Source organism: Thalassophryne amazonica, chromosome 3 (assembly GCF_902500255.1).
Source record: "Thalassophryne amazonica chromosome 3, fThaAma1.1, whole genome shotgun sequence".
Classification (NCBI taxonomy): domain Eukaryota; kingdom Metazoa; phylum Chordata; class Actinopteri; order Batrachoidiformes; family Batrachoididae; genus Thalassophryne; species Thalassophryne amazonica.
In genome coordinates this window covers 93,741,409-93,748,419 of record NC_047105.1, presented here as the reverse complement: position 1 = coordinate 93,748,419, position 7,011 = coordinate 93,741,409, and the positions used below count along the sequence as shown (strand labels likewise).

Sequence of the window (7,011 nt, the reverse complement as noted above, 5' to 3'; positions counted from 1 at the left end):
TTTGAGCTCTGGGTCATAAACGAATTGCAAGACATGTCCACTTTCCACAGCATCTTCACTTTTTCTTTGCATTTTCACTTTTTTTGCATGCAATATGCCCAAAAACTCAGAGAAAATGCTGTGTTTCTGTCCCCGGAAGTAGAGAAATTACATATGCGTCATATTTGACCCCTTTAGTGTCCACCATCAAACGAGATAGCGCTGCCCAATTCACAACTATTTAAGGCTGATATACCTCATTTCTGTATACAAAGATGCAAAAGTGTAAAACATGCTAATGTGGGGTTCAGCAGACTTTCTTCAAAAGTGTTGCATGTGAAAGTGCACATTTTAAGTTTATGAATGTACATTTTCAAAAATAAAACTGTTAAAATCTTCTGTGTACTAACACTGATTATTTATGCTTGTCTGTAAAGCTTCTGTGTTCTGCGACAGTTCCTCCCCTGTACACTGCAGCTCCAAGAAATTTGGCACACAACTTTGCCTCTGGTGGATAGTGCAAATACTCAACTTTCATTGCAATGCACGTGGATTTTGCTTTATTTTTTAAGTGCATATATATATACACACACACACACATACATACACACAACCCCAATTCCAATGCAGTTGGGACGTTGTTTAAAATGTAAATAAAAACAGAATACAATCATTTACAAATCCTCTTCAACCTATATTCAATTGAATACACCACAAAGACAAGATATTTAATGTTCAAACTGATCAACTTTATTGTTTTTGTGCAAATATTTGCTCATTTTGAAATGGATGCCTGCAACACATATCAAAAAAGTTGGGACAGGGCAACAAAAGACTGGGAAAATTGATGAATGCTCAAAGAACACCTGTTTGGAAACAGGTGAGTGTCATGATTGGGTATAAAAGGAGCATCACCAAAAGGCTCATCCGTTCACAAGCAAAGATGGGGTGAGGATCACCACTGTGTGTGAACAACTGTGTGGAAAAAAAGTCCATAATATAATCATAAAATTCAGAGAATCTGGAGAACTTTATACATGTAAGCGGCAAAGCTGAAAACCAACACCGAATGCCCATGACCTTCGATCCTTCATGCGGCACTGCATTAAAAAACGACAGTATTGTGTAAAGGATCTTACCGCATGGGCTCAGGAACACGTCAGAAAACCATTGTCCGTTAACACAGTTTGTCGCTACATCTACAAGTGCAAGTTAAAACTCTACCATGCAAAGCGAAAGCCATACATCAACATCCAGAAACGCCACCGCCTTCTCTGGGCCTGAGCTCATTTGAAATGGACAGACGCAAAGTGGAAAAGTGTGCTGTGGTCTGATGAGTCCACATTTCAAATTGTTTTTGGAAATCATGGACGTCGTGTCCTCCGGACAAAAGAGGAAAAAGACCATCCCAATTGTTACCAGCGCAAAGTTCAAAATCCAGCATCTGTGATGGTATGGGAGTGTGTTAGTGCCCATGGCATGGGCAACTTCCACATCTGTGATGGCACCATCAATGCTGAAAGGTTTTGGAGCAACACATGCTGCCATCCAAGCAACATCTTTTTCAGGGACGTCCCTGCTTATTTCAGCAAGACAATGCCAAGCCACATTCTGCATGTGCTACAACAGCGTGGCTTCGTAGTGAAAGAGTGCATTACTAGATTGGCCTGCCCGCAGTCCAGACCTGTCTCCCACTGAAAATGTGCGACGCATTATGAGGCGCAAAATACGACAAGGGAGACCCCGGACTGTTGAACAACTGAAATCGTACATCAAGCAAGAATGGGAAAGTATTCCACCTACAAAGCTTCAACAATTAGTGTCCTCAGTTCCCAGATGCTTATTGAGTGTTGTTAGAAGGAAAGGTAATGTAACACAGTGGTAAACATACCACTGTCCCAGCTTTTTTGAAACATGTTGCAGCCATCCATTTGAACAAATATTTGCACAAAAACAATAAAGTTTATCAGTTTGAACATTAAATATCTTGTCTTTGTGGTGTATTCAAATGAATATAGGTTGAAGAGGATTTGCAAATCATTGTATTCTGTTTTTATTTACACTTTACACAACGTCCCAACTTCATTGGAATTGGGGTTTGTGTGTGTGTGTATATATATATATATATATATATATATATATATATATATATAAAACTGCCTACTAGCTTTTTCTTTTCCTTATTGGAAAGACAGTCAAAAATTGGCACAGAACTTCACCTTGACCCGTATGCTCCACCTAGTTTTCTTTTTATCAAGAAAACAGTATGTTCAAGAAAGTAGATGAATAAAAGCTGATTACTTTGCAGCTTGAATGCATGCTTCTACAAAGACAACACAGGATGATAATTTCATTAACATGATTTTCACAAGATAGCTCAACAATAAGAATTCAGTTTTAAAATGGCATTCACATATTTACTTTATTTAGACTTTAAAGCCTAACACTCAAGGACATTTGACATTTAGAGAGAAGTATTTCATTACTTTTTAAAGCATATTTAAGAGTAAGTAAGTAAGTAAGTAAGTAAATAAATAAATACATAGAAGATTTTGTACAGGACAGATTTTCACATGTCAGATTCAGTCCCTTAAATTGAAAATTTCTAAAATGTAGTTAAATTAGTTGTACAGAAGGCATATTTAATGGCAGTTCAGAATCATTTCATACCCTTTAAACCTGGGCCCGTATGCATGAAGCATCCTAAGGCTAAAAAGAGTTCCTAGTGACTTTATTCTTCGAAAAATCTTAGAATTTCTTGAATTCTTAGACATTTCTTAGAATTTTCCCTTGGTAAGATGGAAGTTGTCCGTAAAGCACCTTCGGCCTTAAGAGAGCTCCTAAGGTGTTAAACTGGTGAGAGTAGTGAGGAGGACTTTTAAGAAGCCTAAGAGTTTCTTAAGCAGACAAGCTGGTGGAAAAGACAGAGAGGAAGCAGAGATATTCTCTGTATGTAGAACGACGTAAGCTACCAGCTTGATCTACATAATTATTTTATGTTAATTTACTGTCCTAATGTATTTATAAACTGTTTAGGTTGTTATCATATACACTCATTAATATTATAATTATTTTTATTATTATTATCAGTATTATTGACATTTTATTTTATTATTACTTCTATTTTGTGTATTTGACTTTTTTAAATGGACAACAATGGAAATAAGTGTTTTCACTTTCTTGAGTCATGCATGCCATTTTAACATATTTACAATTATATTATGTACTTACATTGAATTTATAAACTCATGCACCCACGCGCACTTTTAATATGTAGATAACCGGCATGTGATTGAGATATGTTTAAACATCTTCAAGCTGTGTAACAATTCGTTTTATTGTGAACTGCGTGGAATGAAAAACAGGAACTATTGTCTTTTTAGCGCTCTTCCACTCGGGGGTGCTCTTATTTTTCAGATAAAACAACACAGGGACTGCCTCAAACACGATACACTTTTCACTTATGGTGACACTTAACTCACTAAACCAATTTAACTACAAAAACACAATAAATCAACAACACTAACATTTTTAAACTAACATGGACTACAACAGCAACATTTAAAACCCCAAAACCCAGAACTCTCATAATGCATTGCAGCTCAAGAATTTACAGATTTAGTGACTAGCCTGGCAATCGCTCCAATTTCATTTTGCTGAGTATCATCATCACATTAAATTATTTTCAGTTGATTTTACTGTTCATTCATACGTAGGAGCGCAGAGTGCATTAATTTTTTTATTTCCCCTTCCCTTTCCATGACAACCAATCACAGCTCTTACAGAACCACGTCATACGTCAACAGGGTCAACACCGCCTCCTCACTAAGATAGGAGTTTCAGTCTCCTTCTTGCTCAGACTTGCTCTCAGACACCTCATGGCTCACTCTTAGGTTAAGATTCCTTGCCAGGAAATTTTAGGCTAAGTTAGGAGCTCTTTGAGAGAACATTGAGATGCTTTGCGCATACAGGCCCTGGATTTAAGATTATTAGCAGTCAGTTCGTAAACTTAGTAGTTGCGGATTTTTTTTTTAAACAATCTGATCATCGACTTCAAAATAATACATTAAATTGATGGGATTAAAAGCAGAATCTGCCATTGCTGTTGACACTTGGAAGTGTCCCTGCCACGCCATGGCGTTTTTACATATTCTTGAAGAATAAAAAAAAGCTTTTTCCACATGTTGTCTTTGGTTTTTACCATATTACACTGAACAAGGATTTAGACGCTTTGTTACTCATCTGAGAATTTGAATTTACCGCCTCCGAGTTGACCTACTTTTTCGCTGCGACGGATGTGACGTCATTCGAGTAAATGTGTCGCAGCGCGGCTCTGTTTACCAACACGGCAGACACGGACAGCGAAGGCATAGTTCGCGATTATAGCGAAGATTTAAGTGACATATCGATTGTTTTTGAAGATGAGGACGTTTCTGATGAAGATATTAACGGTGTAAATAATGAGCGGCTCCAAACCGTGTATGTTCAGCCGAACGCGACAGAAAGAGGATGAAGTGCAGCTGTCAGCTAACAACAGCGTTGTGGAGGACGACACACAATGGTTTGTTCACTCACCACCTCTTGGCACGGTGTGTTTGTGTATGAAAAAAAATAAAATATTTGAGCAGCACAGCGTGCTTAAATTCAGGAGTTTGTTCTAAAATCACTGAAAAAGTTTCTGTACATTCTGTATATATTTAATCATTTATAAGTCAGTTTCTTGTGATTGCTAATTCTTCACTTTTTATTCAAAGCAAATGATTGCAAATCTTTATCTGAAAAGCTGTAGACCCAAATGGGATGGGGGAAAAGATTTCTAATTAAAAGAAAATTTTACTTCTGTATCTGTTGTCAAATTGTATCAGGCATAATATTGTAGAAAAATGTTTATGCTAAATGGAGACTTTCCTGTCTAAAATACACATACAGAACATCTGTAATCATAAATTGTATCACATCTAACCTACTATATGAATGAACAGACATCTGAACAAAAAACAGAATGTTCAGTTTACATGCATATGTATATCTGGAAAACATAAAAATGTCAATTTTTTTTTTCCAGGTGCTCTTGTGAACACGGTCAGCTGATGCCACTCGTGATCGAGTCTCCTCCTCATATCAGGGTCAGCTTTGCAGGTAAGTTGTCTATGTTATCTCAGTAACACCCTAACTTTCAAACAGCATTTTTAAAATATATATAAGCAATGTTTTCATTAATGTCGTTTTAACTTCTGTTTTAGGACTTTGGTGGCAACCCTTCATTTGAATGAAAATGCAGGGAGACAACAAAAGCACACAATGCAAGAGAGACCAAGGTTCATTATATACTTTCCTTAGTGGAAAAGAGGATTCACAGTGAGAAAGTTAGCCACATATCCAACATGTGATATGTGGAAAATGAAAAAACAAAACAACAAAAACATTATTTGTATATTTTTATATAGCATGATAAAAATGAATAAAAATACAATTTCACATAAGGTCCACATTGTAAAACACTTCTCATTTGAATGAAACAATTTGTTAAAAAATATTTTATTCAGTCTATATGAGTGACAGCAAAAGAGGTTCTTCAGATCTGCAAAACACCAAACAGACCAGAAATCCCCACCAATGATGCTCCTCCACTGAGCAGCCAACGTGAATGGACAAAGCTGAGGCTGATGCTGCCAAGCGGACCATGTACCACCGATGAGTACGACCTCTCACTCCAGAGGAGGAAACTGGAAGCCAGTGGAGTTGGATGATGGTGATGAAAAGTACTCCTTATTTTCACTACAACACAAGCTGGTAGTGGCACCCTTCTGTGCCTTCCCAAGTGTCCCCAGCACAACCGCACAAATTGCCAATATACGATATGATGATACTTTATGCAACAAAAATGAGCATGGATTTATGTTCAAAACAACAGTTCATTCTTTTTGTAGTTGAATATTTTTTACTTTTTTCTATAAACCATGTAAATGAAACTATTTCATGTGCTGACTCGTACTGTGGAGCATCATGTAGGCTAAGTGTGCCACTCTGAGGACATCTGCATCCAAACACACAATCGAGAAACTAGCCAGCTGTGTGACACATTGAGGATTTTCGCCACCACGTTGCATCTCCATCAGGACTGCAGAAATTTCCCTGCAGCAGCGAGACTCGATCACGACTGGCATCAGCTGACTGTGTTCAGATGAGCACCTGAAGAAGAAGAAGAAGAAAAAAAAACAAAACAAAAAAAAAAACAGAACATTGACATTTTTGTGTTTTCCAAATATACATATGCATGTACAACCCCTGGCAAAAATTATGGAATCACCAGCCTCTGAGGATGTTCATTCAGTTGTTTAATTTTGTTGAAAAAAAGCAGATCACAGACATGACACAAAACTAAAGTCATTTCAAATGGCAACTTTCTGGCTTTAAGAAACACTATAAGAAATCAAGAAAAAAAGATTGTGTCAGTCAGTAACGGTTACTTTTTTAGACCAAGCAGAGGAAAAAAATATGGAATCACTCAATTCTGAGGAAAAAATTATGGAATCACCCTGTAAATTTTCATCCCCAAAACTAACACCTGCATCATATCAGATCTGCTCGTTAGTCTGCATCTAAAAAGGAGTGAACACACCTTGGAGAGCTGTTGCACCAAGTGGACTGACATGAATCATGGCTCCAACACGAGAGATGTCAATTGAAACAAAGGAGAGGATTATCAAACTCTTAAAAGAGAGTAAATCATCACGCAATGTTGCAAAAGATGTTGATTGTTCACAGTCAGCTGTGTCTAAACTCTAGACCAAATACAAACAACATGGGAAGGTTGTTAAAGGCAAACATACTGGTAGACCAAGGAAGACAAAGCGTCAAGACAGAAAACTTAAAGCAATATGTCTCAAAAATCGAAAAATGTACAACAAAACAAATGAGGAACAAATGGGAGGAAACTGGAGTCAACGTCTGTGACCGAACTGTAAGAAACCGCCTAAAGGAAATGGGATTTACATACAGAAAAGCTAAACGAAAGGCATCATTAACACC

General features: G+C 37.2%; 1 long non-coding RNA gene across 1 annotated transcript; it reads left to right on the top strand.

Annotated features, from left to right (window-relative positions):
- Window positions 1-4,388: 4,388 nt before the first annotated feature.
- On the top strand, window positions 4,389-5,405 carry LOC117507973. The gene is made up of 3 exons (XR_004559917.1): window positions 4,389-4,540; window positions 5,045-5,118; window positions 5,223-5,405. It is a non-coding gene; the product is annotated as an uncharacterized LOC117507973 (long non-coding RNA).
- Window positions 5,406-7,011: the final 1,606 nt, after the last annotated feature.